The 13,777-nt window shown below is 33.6% G+C and overlaps 1 protein-coding gene across 1 annotated transcript in view; it reads right to left on the bottom strand.

Annotated features, from left to right (window-relative positions):
• The window catches only part of LOC134250565 (uncharacterized), a 79,976-nt gene that overhangs the window by 27,764 nt on the left and 38,435 nt on the right, over positions 1-13,777 (bottom strand). The window lies entirely within an intron of this gene.

The following is a 13,777-nucleotide window of genomic DNA, read 5'->3' as shown; positions in this document are numbered from 1 at the left end:
GACAAGACCTTTCTTTGGGTACCACCAAATTTGACCTTTTGTCCTTGACTTTGGAGGTTGACCCACTTTTACAAAAAAATTTCGAACTTTTAATTCGGCCATAACTTTTGAATGGTAAATACTAGGACTTTCATATTTCAAATTTATATTTTTTGTGGCAGGGCCTTTCATTGGATACCAACAACCTTGACCTTTTGACCTTGACTTTGGAGATTTCTGTACTTGTGAAAAAACTTTAACTTTGGTCATAACTTTTGAACGTAAGGGATAGGGCTTTCATATTTCACATTTGTAATCCTTGCGAGAAGATCTTTCATTGGATGCAAAGAACTTTAACCTTGACCTTGGAGTATAACTTACTTTTAAAAAACAAACCTTAGCCTAACATTTAAAGGATTAGGACTAAGGCTTTCATGTTTCATATATTTAATCCTTGTGACAGGACCTTTCATTGGATATCAAGAATGACCTTGACCTTGGAGTTTGACCTACATTTAATAAAAAGTATATTCATATTAATATTATATTAAATTTGCATTTAAGAAAAGTTTAATCTCCGCTATGTTTCCATACGGGGTCATCAGTGTTTCAAAAACGCATCTTGTTCCTTATCTTGAGAAAAGATAGGGTTTTCATATATTTCCAAGCATGCTATGATTTGTGATCCATTGACCTTGACCTTCACGATTAACCTTATTTTTAAAAAATCCTACTTGAAATATGAAAGGGCGTTCGTATTTGAGACAATATGTCATAAAAAGAGGCCCGCGGGCCTTATAGGTCACCTGAGTATCATGTAACAACGTTCCAATTATTTAATTTGGTTCGTATTTTAAAACAGATCTAGAGGCCATGAAATTCACAATTCTGAGAGAGGCCTATTGATTATCATTATAATTATACACTTAGCATGCTTACTCTATTTACTTAATACCCAGAGGTAGTTCAGAGTAACAAAGAGAAACTGCATTTCCACTTTATAACCACCAGTTATGCACACCGTCCCATAGGAACCACTGACCCTGGGGCCACATATTTCAAAATTTTGGAAATTTTATCATAAATTTTATTTCATAATAAATGGTTGATTAATACCAAAGAGAGTTTTCAAAGCATTGATTTATTTTTATACAATTATGGACTGTTTAAAAGGGAGACATCAGCAGTTATCAGGTCTGAGTAGGGTTGTCACCCGAGGGCGCAATTATCAATTAGATAGAGTAGAAAATAGTAATCAAACCTCTTATTTGCTTCTACTCAGCTCCGATTCCATACTTTTAAAATATGTCAACAGACAACTTTGACGTCGTCTTTAGAATTTATTGTTTACCGATCCCGAATATTTAGCCATTGTACTTATAAATAGGAGTTATCTCGCTTAAGGTAAGTCACTCGTCAGCTTTTTAGAAAAGTTCACGCAGAAGCTTTGACTTCAAAACTACTTATTAAAATTCAATTTTTATAGCATATTTAAATTCAGCAATGTAAATTTTTTAACATTCAATGAAAAAACTGCTCAAAAATCTACAAAGAAGCAAGATTTGTGAGGGACTACTTCTTTTGGTGGAAGGATATTTAGCAGAAAATTCTGCAAATCTGCACATTTATAAAATTTAATGTAATGGAAATTTAGCCTCACACACTTTTACTTGGAGAGTATTTTCCGTTTTGATATTGCTAAAAATATTTAATATAGGTCTTAATTTATATTTTTAGACTAAGTTTTACACCTTCCCTCAACAAACTTTTCCAAAAAATGAAAATATATTAAAGAAGTCAAGATCAAATTTACACCATTTTTTGCCTGAAAATCACATATTTTGACAAATATTTCAAAATTAACATCACTGACCCCACCTTTTTCTTTCATTATTTTAAACTACTCGATACTTGTGACCGATCAGCACTTAAATCGTAAAAAGTTTGATATAAGAAAATTTTTTATTGCCCATTAAGTTTTTTAATACCCCAAATATGTTATTTTTCAGTGCAAAAAGGTCACACAATAATTCACGCGCATTAATTTGCAAGATTTTTTTTAATGACAAATATTATTCAAACTATTTTACGTAAAATAAGATTATATTTATTGCCATGCTTACATCTGATCAAATATAATAAGGGTTAAAGTAATTAACCAAAGAGATGAAATTTAAGTGCAAAAAGGTCAGCTTAAATGTACCGTAGATCAGTAGGATGCACACTGACCCCCTATTTTCTTTGCGATTTTGAGTTACACTTTATGAGTACTTATCCAAAATATACTTCTCCAAAAATCCTTGATTTTACAAATTTCAGGAGTGACTTACCTTAAACCACTATAGTTTATTCAAAGGGCGACAACATAGTTGTAACCCTGCATGATCGCTTACGCTATAAATTTCATTGTCATTTGAAGGGAGATAACAGTTGTCACCCTGCACGTGAGGGAGACATCACAAGTTGTCTCCCTGCACGTGACCTGCTCTAAACCAATCAGATTGACTGTATAATTCTGAAGGATAATAATAGATAATATAGCCTCCAAACTCCGATACCCCTCACCCAGGGGCTATGAAATTAACCATTTTGCTAGATGCACCCTTCAATATCATAAATATTTATACTTAGATCATTGGCATAATACCCAGGAGCAAAGGAAAAGATTTTCAAAGAATTCATGCATATTCACTGTTTTATCATTAGAACCCCTTCTTAACACCAGAACCTCTGACCCAGGGCCCATGATATTGACAATTTTGGAAGAGGCACTCTTGCTCATTATAACTATGTACTTAGTTAGTTTGTTTAATACCCAGGAGCGAAGAAGAAGATTTTTTAAAGAATTAATCTATTTTCACTATACAGTTAAAAGAGCCCCCCTTTCACCAAAACCCCTGAATCGGGGGCCATGAAATTCACAAATTTGGTTGAGGCACTCCTGCTCATTATAACTAAATACTAATTCAGTTTATTTAATACCCCGGAACGGATCTAGAGGAGAAGATGTTTGAAGAATTAATGCATGTTCACTATAATCAATAGAGCCCCGCCTTAACACAAGAACCCTTGACCCTGGGGCCATAAAATTCACAAGTTTGGTAGATGTACTCTTGTTAATTATAACTATGTACTTAGTTATTTTGTTTAAGACCCAGGAACAGAGTAGAAAATTTTTAAAAAATCAATGTATTTTCACTATATAATCAATAGAGCCCCCTCTAACACCAGAACCCCTGACCCAGGGGCCATAAAATTCACAATTTTCGAAGAGGCACTCTTGGTCATCATATCTACATGTATGTACTTGGTTTGTTTGTTTAATACCCAGGAGCAGAGAAGAAGATTTTCAAAGAAATAATGCACTTTTAGTATATGATCTATATAGCCCCGCCCTAACACTAGAACCCCTGACCCAGGGGCCATGAATTTCACAATTTTGGTAGAGGATTCAGTGCTAATTACAATCATGCCAAAAGTGTGACCGCTTGATGTACAGGTGTAAAGAAGAAGATTTTTAAAGATTGCATTAATTTTAGTGGTTTTGGCCCCACCCCTCAGGCCCCAGGGGGGCATAATTCATAATTTTTGTTTTCCTTTACCCATAAATGCTGTATACCAAATTTGGTTGAAATTGGTTCAGTGGTTTCAGAGAAGAAGCTAAAAATGTTCAAATGTTAACACACGACGAACGACGCACGACGTCGGACGAAAACGGATAGCAATAGGTCACCTGAGTTTACTCAGGTGACCTAAAAATGACATCTCACCCACAAAGACTCTGAACGCTGGGGAGCACAGTTCTTTGAATTTCCTTGTTCATCTTGCAGCATAAAAAGATACTACCGTATAACTTCTGTAAGATAATATCTCCAAATTAACATAAACAATCTAATTAAAATGGATATTGGCTAATCCGAATTCTCTCGAGTTTTAAAATTTTTAAGATATATAGTTATTTTTATATGCTTCCTATATTTAATTTTTTCCCCCTTATCTTCACATATGGTAAAGTTGTCATGTAAAGATACAAAATAATACAGAATCAAAATGTTTTGATCGTCTCCTTTAAGAGAAAAAACGCTTTCAATAGTTTTTGGGTTCAAATCTGTACTTAGATAGGAAGCTTTTAAAAGCAAACATAATTGTAGTTTGTTTTCTGGAAAATCATATGCTAATAATACCTTGTGTGTTTCTAGAGGAATATGTAAGAACTCTAGTGCAGCCATATCGAAGTTTATCTGGAAACATTATAAGTATAATAATTCGATTTAATTGCTGAAAATTAAATCGCATTATTGGAGAGGCCCATATTCAGGGTTATCGGGTCCCTGTTCTTTCAACTTTTGGTATTTTAGTCGAATCCCTAGGACTTCCTTTTCCTTTAGAGAATGAAGGGGAGCAGAAATATCCTGCATCTCAAGATGAAAATTTGTTTATTTATTTTATATTGTGTTAAAAAATTCATGTTATGCATGAAATTTAAGGAGAATGTTTCTAGCAATTTTTATTTTCGTGTGTATTTGCATCATTATGTGCATGACTTTTCGGATGTTTTTCGATTTTGAAAAACCACATGTGTAATATAAAACAGAAAAGTCGTAACGCTTAGTCAATATTTGAGCAAAATATAATAATAATGATTTTATTAACAAAAATTATATAAGTCGTAACGCCGAGTCAATATTAAAAATAATAATAATAACTTTATTATTAGGCCTATTTCTATATTGTATTTCTTATTCCAAAGTCAGTAGTTTCAGAAAATGCCTAGAGTTAAACCCGCTGCCAAGCCGGTGAAGCGGAAATCAGCACCTATGAGCGGGCCTAAACCAAAAAGTGGGATCAGTCGAATCTACAGAAGCTTCGTCAGAGGAAAACATACCCTGTACAGACATTATTGTTACCATGGTTACTACAAGTGTGGTTACTTTTTCCACTAGTTCCAGCAATGAATATGATGTCAATGTAGAGACTGCCAATCATGTTGATACAACAGGTAATGAGATCGATGGTATATGCGGTAGTTTGGGGGAAAATGCTACAGAATAAATCAAAAAATGTTAAGGGCGAATACATTGATTTAGGACAGCTTCTATCCAATCCGGTCCCGACTCTTGATAAGCAAACACTAACAGTCTCTAATGGTCAAGCAGTAATTAAACCGAAATGGGTTACAGTTAAAATTACAAATGTACAGCAGTGGACTGATGCATTTTTGATTTTCTCTTCAGTATATGCCACAGTACACCCTACAGAATTTCCTTTTTGGCTTGTTAAAATGAATCCACACTGTATGTCTAGGGGCTAACAGGTAGGCTGTCAGATATAAGGTGGAAGTTTTATAATGAGCAATTTCAAATGAGAATTGCAAGAAATTCATGTGTTGCATGAAGAATAGTTGAACAAGAGCTTTAGCTACTGTACATGGTTCCGGTGCAAAACCTTCCGGGGGGGGGGGGTGTGTTAATAGCCATTCTCTGTAACCACTTAAACTTCGTTGCCACGCATGGTCACCGATTTTGATGAAACTTCACCCATGCTTAGTACTTGACACCAGAAACAAGTATCAAACAAAATTTCGTTGCTTCGTGTCTCGGTTGCTATGGCAACAGCCGGAAAAGTTTGAAAAATCGAGATTTTCAGCCACTTTAAATCTTGACTGTGGCTTAATAAAAACTAGAAAAAGCAAACAAACCATTCTCACAAAAACATGACACCTTGATGTCACTTATACTGTAAAGAAACTGTTTAGAATATATCTCTAAGTAAGTGGTAACCAAGGGTACATTTGGAATACATTTAAAATGCTGAAATATGCTGAAAAACGCTCAGTATTCACTAATGGTAGGTGTTATATGCTCAAACTCAATCAACGACTTAAGAAAAACAATGAAAATGTTTGACCTTAAGTATATAAGTATAAGCAATACTATTCTATAAATAACTTTAATGGTTGCCATGGTAACACAGTGTAACCATGCAAAACCAGTAACTAAGATTGGGTTAACGCTACTGTCTTGAGGAAAAACATGAAAATTCAAGACTGGCAAATATGCATCCTTAGGACCTTGCAACACCAAAACCATAAGAAAAATTGGGTATAATTGCTACTTTGTAGTGTTACCATGGAAACAAAGTACCAGTGCTTAAAAGTGAATTATTTTACGCTGCGTTAAGAATTAAATTGCCATTCAATCAAGAAACAAATTAAAGAACTCAGCTTGAATAGTACTTATATGTTAGAACTGAAGTTGAATATCATATATTGATAAAATTTGATGAATAAAACAACACTGTTGCTATGGTTACCAAGAAGGGAAAATCTTCGATTTTGTGAACTTTATATCAATATTAAACCCTGTGTGCCAACTTCTTGCATCCACTTAGAGATTGGATGATAGTCAAAATTAAAAGTCAAGATAGCTGTTAATAAATATCAATCATAAAAGTTTTGGGAATCTACATTTAAGGGTACGTATCCAAGGAAACAAAATATTTTTCAGGTTTTTAAGCATATATTTTCTGCTTATTTCCATAGCAATGCTCTATTTAAAGAATCTAATCTGAATTTTTTCAAATGGGAAAATTTGGAGCACACCAATATCTTATAAAATTGATCATTAGTTATGAAAAAATGTGCTTTTTTTCAAAGATAGGATCAGATTTAAACATACATAGTGTTACTTTGAAGGCTCTCTGTGGTATAAAAACCTTGGCAACCACTGCCAACAAAAATGAAATATCATATTTTTTTCTTGGTATGTGTTTCAAGGCTCTTTTTTCTATTATTTGGTCACATTTTATCCTATAATTGCTTTTTATTTTTACGTGTATGACTTAATAAAATTCAATGAATATTTTTTTTACTTTTGAATACTTTGTCACCATAGTAACGTATGTAATAGTTGATTTACCAAACATGTTTATCAAGCATTTGAGACATCTGACCTTCAACTTTTGGAAACAGTCATTGACAATTGTTTGCCTTGCCGCAAGTGTTAACTATGGGGCTCTAAACATGTTAAAAAATGCCATTTTTCGAACTTTAAGACATGTTGCCATGGTAACTATAAAACATAGCAACCAATTTTTGCCTGATTTCAGTTTAGGGTATCAATGAATTTTATTATAGAGAGTTTGGAGAAATTCTGAGATTATGCATGCCACAGCTCCTATATAAAATTTCAAATCATTACAGAGAATGGCTCTTAAATGCTATGACTATTACAATTATCCGGTTTGTGTAAAACAGCAGTGCCATTAATGACATAAATGTTTGAACTCATCCATGTAAAAAGACCCGTCTGCTAAATATCAATATGCTTCTAGAGATTTTTCAGGTCAAAGATACCCATTATAATACTGGAACCAAGGACCTTCATCAAGACCACCCCAGCCTTGAGCATGATTCCCCAGTGCACCACAATCTGCAGGAACTAGGTTATTCCCCAGTTAAAGTAGAAGTTCTTGCAGCTTATTTAAAAAACTCTGATTATAATAGGAAGAGTTCAGAAATTTTGCCAAAGGGGTTTTATGAAGGTTTATAAATTACAATGGTCTAAAGGGTAGTTTCTAATTGTTTTAATTTAAAGTCAGCTAGTGATAATGAGCTTGGAATTATGAAAAAAGTTTTAAAAATTAATGCTGGAAGAGTTACTGGCCCATTCCATTCAAGACCCTTTCCTAGTCTTAGGCTTTAATTTACCTGTAGGTTTAGTACCGAAAAAAGATGGAACATTTAAGTTGATTCATCATTTATCTTAACCGGAAAACTCGAGTGTTAATTCCTTTATTGATCCATCTTTCTCCTCAGTCAATTACTCCTCATTAGATGATGCGGTTAGGTTACTAAGTTTGTTGGGTAAGGGGGCCTTGATGGGTGAAATGGATCCCAAGTCTGCATTTAGGTTGCTTCCTGTTCACCCTGCAGATCTTTGAGCTTTTAGGTTTTAAATAAATATTTTGTGATGTCTTGTAGTCTTTTTGAGGAATTTTCATTATATTTGGAATGGACATTGAAGCAACAGTCTGGACAGGAATCTATGGTGCATTACTTAGATGATTTTTTGTTTCCTGGAAGGGCAGGTAGGAATACATGTGATGAACTCATGTCATTGTTTGTGGGGCTCTGCGAGCAGTTAGGTGTCCCCTCAAAAGCTGATGATAAAACAGTGTGGCCTTCCACTCCCCTGACCTTTTTGGGTTTTGAGTTAGATTCGGTTGAAATGATGTTAAGAATCCCAGTTGATAAGTAGAGTAGTTTAAAGGATTTGGTCAACAGTTTTATGTCAAGAAAGAAGGCTACTCTAAAGGAATTTAAGGCTCTTGCATGTTTGTTGAATTTTTGTTTGTGTGTCACTCTGTCGGGCCGGGCATTCACTAGGCATAAATTATGACATCATGCAAGGGGTCTGTAAACCACATCACTTTATCAGGGTTTCTGTGGTGGTTAAGGAGGACTTGAAAGTGTGGCTTACTTTTTGTAGATTTGTTCAATGGCTGCTGTTACTTTCCACAAATTGACTGAGTAGATGATGATCAACTCCAATTATTTACTGATAGTGCATGGAATTCAGAATTAGGTTGTGGTGCTTTCTTTAAGAATCATTGGTTGTTTTTTAAGAGGCCAAGTGAATGGGTTGGTACTGAAGTAATCAGGGACATCACATTTTTTAGCTTGTTCCAGTTTAAACAATATACAGTTCAAGGCTTGTCTTATTATCTTGTGGGTCACATCCTGATGAAAAATAGATAATAGAATTTATGGCTAGTTGTTCATTAAAGTATCTGTCATATTCTAAGGTAAGAACATATCTGTTAGGTACAAGCTTTAAATGTAAATTTGATGGTACTTGAGACTTCATTATGAAAAAGATAGTGGTAGGCATGTCAAGACTGCAAAGTTCTGTAGATGCTAGATTGCCAATTATATCAAGAATTAGGTCGTTGGGGATCAAAAGCTTACAAGAGATAAATAAGAATACCAACCTCAAATTCTTTGATGGCTAAAGACTCAATTGGTTGTATTACTTCTTAAGGACCCCAAGCAGTATAGCTTGATAGGTTTTCTGATACCTTTATGCAAAATCTTATTTTAAATATGATCATTTTTGTTTACAAATATTTCAGAGGGTGTAAGAATATGTATTTTTGGATCGTCAATATTATGGCATGATTTTGGGATTTCGATGAATGGTGCTGCCATGGTTTAAGAATAGAAATTTCTGTGAAATTCTTTCAAAATGCTACTCCTCTACAGTTTTGGTCCGATTTCGAGATAACTTGGCACACAGGTGGACTATGCTGGGATAGATAATTCTGTGCATCGGTTTTTATATTGATGAGTGGAAAGGATCATTATTCTGTTTATTGCTGTTTTAAAGTTTTAAGTTCCAACTGCTACTTTTCTCTTCCTTTGTTTTAAGTATAAACCAGTAGAGCTACAGTCTCGACAGAGACTTCCGGTTTTGCTTATGCTAGACAAAATGGGGGGGGGGTTCCAATTTTGGGTTATACACATTGAAAGCTAATATCTGGTGGCAGGGAAAAGGCGGCATGAGATGGTGACATCTCCTCCCAAAAATCAAATTAATGTTAAGGTATGAAGATACCCCACAATTATAATCTGGTTCTACATTGCGATGGCAACGACATTGGTCAAATTCCATCATGTGTTTTGCATTATAGCATAAATAATTCTTTTGATTCTATTTTAGTTCTGTTACCAAACACCAATTATTGAAAATTATTTGGTCTCAGATACTACCTAGATTGATTTGGCGTAATGCTAGGGACAACCATGCTCTTACAAAAGTCGGGTTTCGAGTTTATAGCTTTGTTGTTGGCACATCAAGGGGGATATATTTGTTGCCCAGAGTTCACTTTGGATAATCATACTCTACTTCAAGAGGATGGGGTGCACTTGTCAGAGCAAGGCAATGAGATAATTGTTGAAAGTTTGAGGAAAGCATTGCATAATTTTATAATGTCAAGGGTGGGCTTTGTTGGCCATGGCACTCTATTTCACTGACTAATTAATGTAAAGCACACTAAAATAGACACACAATAGATGTAGCTAATGCAATTGTTTTATACTCATTTGTCTTGGTATGCAATGTTAATGTATTTGCTTTGCCTTTCTTTAAAAAGGAGGGGGGTGGGGGGTGGGGGTAATCATAAGCGTTCAGCTACCGCCATTGTGGCGGTGGACACATAGTGTCCATTGGCGCAATCTTTAGCTGAACTTAAATAGGGTTATGTTTAGTGAGCATCTGTTCCCAGGGCTCGCTACAACTGTACATAATTATTTTCAATATGTGTGAAATTTCAATTTGCTTATTTGTGTCAGACTGGATGAAACATTTGCAATGTATTATTTGCCAGTACGTTGCTTAACAGCTTCATTTGTATATTTGCCTATTTCATATTCATTTCTATATTTGCCTATTTCTTGTGGATTTTCATTTACATGTATTTGCCATTTGCCATTTGGGTTGCCAAAATCGCCCAATGTATTTGGGTCGGTAACCTTGGTTACGATTGTAACCAGTAACTAAATGTAATTTCCTGAAAATTGTAGTGCTGCCATGGCCATTATTCGCCATTAAACTTTAAGAAATTTATATATGTGTGGTTTTCTCTAATAATTCGATTTAATTGCTGAAAATTAAATCGCGTTATTAGAGAGGCCCATATTCGGGGTGATCGGGTCCCTGTTCTTTCAACTTTTGGTATTTCAGTCGAATCCTTAGGACTTCCTTTTCCATTAGAGAATGAAGGGGAGCAGACATATCCTGCATCTCAGGTTGAAAATTTGCTTATTTATTTTATATTGTGTTAAAAAAATTCCCACCCACCAACACCCTGTATGTAATGTATGAATATATAAAATAATTTGTCTGTTTGTTGTCAATTTTCTACTGCTTGAATTTTTCTATTTTCAGCCTTGTACATCTCTTAGTTCAACACCTAACTTCGTCATGGCGCACTGCATGGCTGTAACCTCCGATGGCTGTTGGATGTAACCAACTGTTATTGTACCCGCACCAATGGAGTTACAAAAATTAAAGGAATTTTCACAGTGTACTCAAAAATACTTGTATGTATGTGTGTAAAGAAACCATATAGAGAGACAAAATTTGAAAATTTCATATGCTTGGATTATATAACTGATATGAATTCATAAATATAAGCAATAGATTAAATGCAACAATTTTCGTAGGAAAGAGTTTTAATCAAGCTGAGGAAGTATGGATGAGATGCATGTTACAATTGGACAATATACACAAAATACTGACCATTTTGTTAAAAAACCTTGGCCCAAAAATATAGATTTCATTCAAATCTAACATTTACTCTTTTTCGAGAAGTGGACAAGCTTTCATCTTCATCCCGATGTAGGCCAAAGCATTTCCACTTCTCTAAAGAGATTAGGTTTAAAGTATAGTTTGACATTGTCAAAGCGCTACAAAACATTTTTAAAAAATAGCTGTGAGGATTTACTTTGACTGGGCAATTAATTGTAATAGCCTTGTAGATACTGCATTTACATTATAGTGCAATATATGACATCATGTATACATGGTATAAGCTTGAAGATATTTTTATTTATAGTGTATCTCTTTTCAAGTTAAAATGAACAATCTTTGTGATATCGAACTTTGACGACAAATACAAATACTTAAATACATATTCTGTATGACATACATAGTACATGTAGTAAACAATGTACATGTATACCCTAAAACCTTGAAAATAAGCCGCGGCTTATTTTAAGTTTTTGTAACAAAGTGGGGACTTATTTACAAAACCGTCTTATTTTCAAATTGCGGTTTATTATCAATACAAAACAAACTGGTAAGCAACGAGAACATAATTATGGTGGCATATTTCTGACCCCTATATGCAAGATAAATTATGTTAACATGCAACATAATTATGAAGACATGCAACATATTTATGTCAACATGCAAGTTGAATATGTTAACATGCAAGTTACCAATATTATAAGAAAATATAATTTAAATATGAGTAAATTTACTTCCTAACGCCTGTATCTGACATTTTAGATGCAAGATGCAACATAATTATACATAATTATGTAGACATGCGACTTATTTATTATGTCAACATGCAACTTATTTATGTCATCATGCAAGATAATTCATAATCACGACTTTTTATCAATAAAATAAATGGTAATCGATAGATTTAGAACTACTTGCTCGTTCTAAAAATAGAATATCCAGGCGAAATTCTGTAGGAATTAAATGAATAGTGTTCGAGTATCGTAATTTAAAACGGTGAGCTAGCTTTTAGCAATGGAGACTGCTAAATATACATCGTGAATTTATAGTAAATTCATGACCGGCTTATTTTCAAAACAGGCATATTTTCGAGTAATTTTCAATGCAAGAAATAGGTGGCTTATTTTCAAAACCGGCCTATTATAAAATCCGTCTTATTTTCAAAGGTTTAGGGTATGTGAAGTAATAGTATATCATAGTGACTTAATGCAAAGTTTCGCATGTCAGTGTATCCTATTTGCATTGAAATTAACCGTCTTTTCAAAAACATCCCGACTTTTTGTACTCTTCAATATTTGTAATGAGTTTAGAGTTACTCTCTAGTGTTTGCCCTTGTTTGATTGCGCTACAACACCGGCATTGACGTCTTTAACTCTGTCATAGACATTCCCAGGATCTCAAATTCCCAAAACCTCGTAATGTGCACTACAAACACATAACGTAGTATGAAAGAGTAGGTTCATACAAAGTTATCTATCAAAATAAAAAATTATTCAGAGAAAGTTGTCGAGGTTTATACCTGTTCTCTTGAAAAGAAATAAAAAATAGAGAACCTGTTTTTAAAGACATTTACAATTCGACTAGGTATATCAAACAACGACACACAAAATCTAAAATAAAAGTAACCCACACGTGTTTAGAGCTTCGTTTTCATTTCAAATATTTGGTTAATCCAAACACAAAATTAATAACTTTCAAAATACTGTCATCTATCTGCTATTAGTATCGTGTAAAAAAAAATCAGGCATCATTTTCATTATGAAAATACGCGGGGAAATTCTATGTAAACATTAGACATCCATGTTCATATTTTCAGAATTTCGTGACTTAACACCTTTTTCACTTTAAAATATTTTAAATTTACATCCATTTTTTTGGTTGAAAAATCAAAAATATTTTTTGATTTACAAGTATTTTTTTTCTTTCTAATCCTAATGGAACATAAATAATCTCTATATTATTTGATAAGAAGGAGAAGCTGTACAATGTGAAACTAAATTACACAAAAACCACAAAAAAGACATTTTGACCAAAAAAGACATACTTATGTTTGGTTTTCGAAATAAAATTTAATTTTTCTGTAATGAACTGAAACCGGCCTTGAAAGGATAGAAAGCAAAAGGAAACGGTTCAATTTTACATTCCTGCTTACAGAAATTTTTTTGTTAATTATCAATGTTATCTATATCTTGATGTTCTTGAAAATACTTTAAAAAAAAATCCTAAATTCAGTAATTTAAAAAATGAAGGGGTTTAACCCTAACATCAGCGTTTGTGATTTAAAACAAGACCTTACCGTCGAAATTTTAATAAAATTAGCATTACAAAGTTATTTTAAATAAAAAAAAATACTCCATCAAAAGAATTTACAATTTGAAATTTGATTATTGTCCATTTTATTGTACCTTGAATTTCACCTTGAAGTGTATGGGCAGTGCATGTGTTATTAAAATGTTATAAAAAGTAATTTGAACTTTAAAGAAACCTTT

This window comes from Saccostrea cucullata, unplaced genomic scaffold (genome assembly GCF_032062105.1).
Source record: "Saccostrea cucullata isolate Sc308-1 unplaced genomic scaffold, CSIRO_AGI_Scuc_v1 ctg1689, whole genome shotgun sequence".
In the NCBI taxonomy this organism is placed as follows: Eukaryota; Metazoa; Mollusca; class Bivalvia; order Ostreida; family Ostreidae; genus Saccostrea; species Saccostrea cuccullata.
The sequence above is the reverse complement of the archived record's forward strand: the minus strand, read 5'-3'. Positions and strand labels throughout refer to the sequence as shown.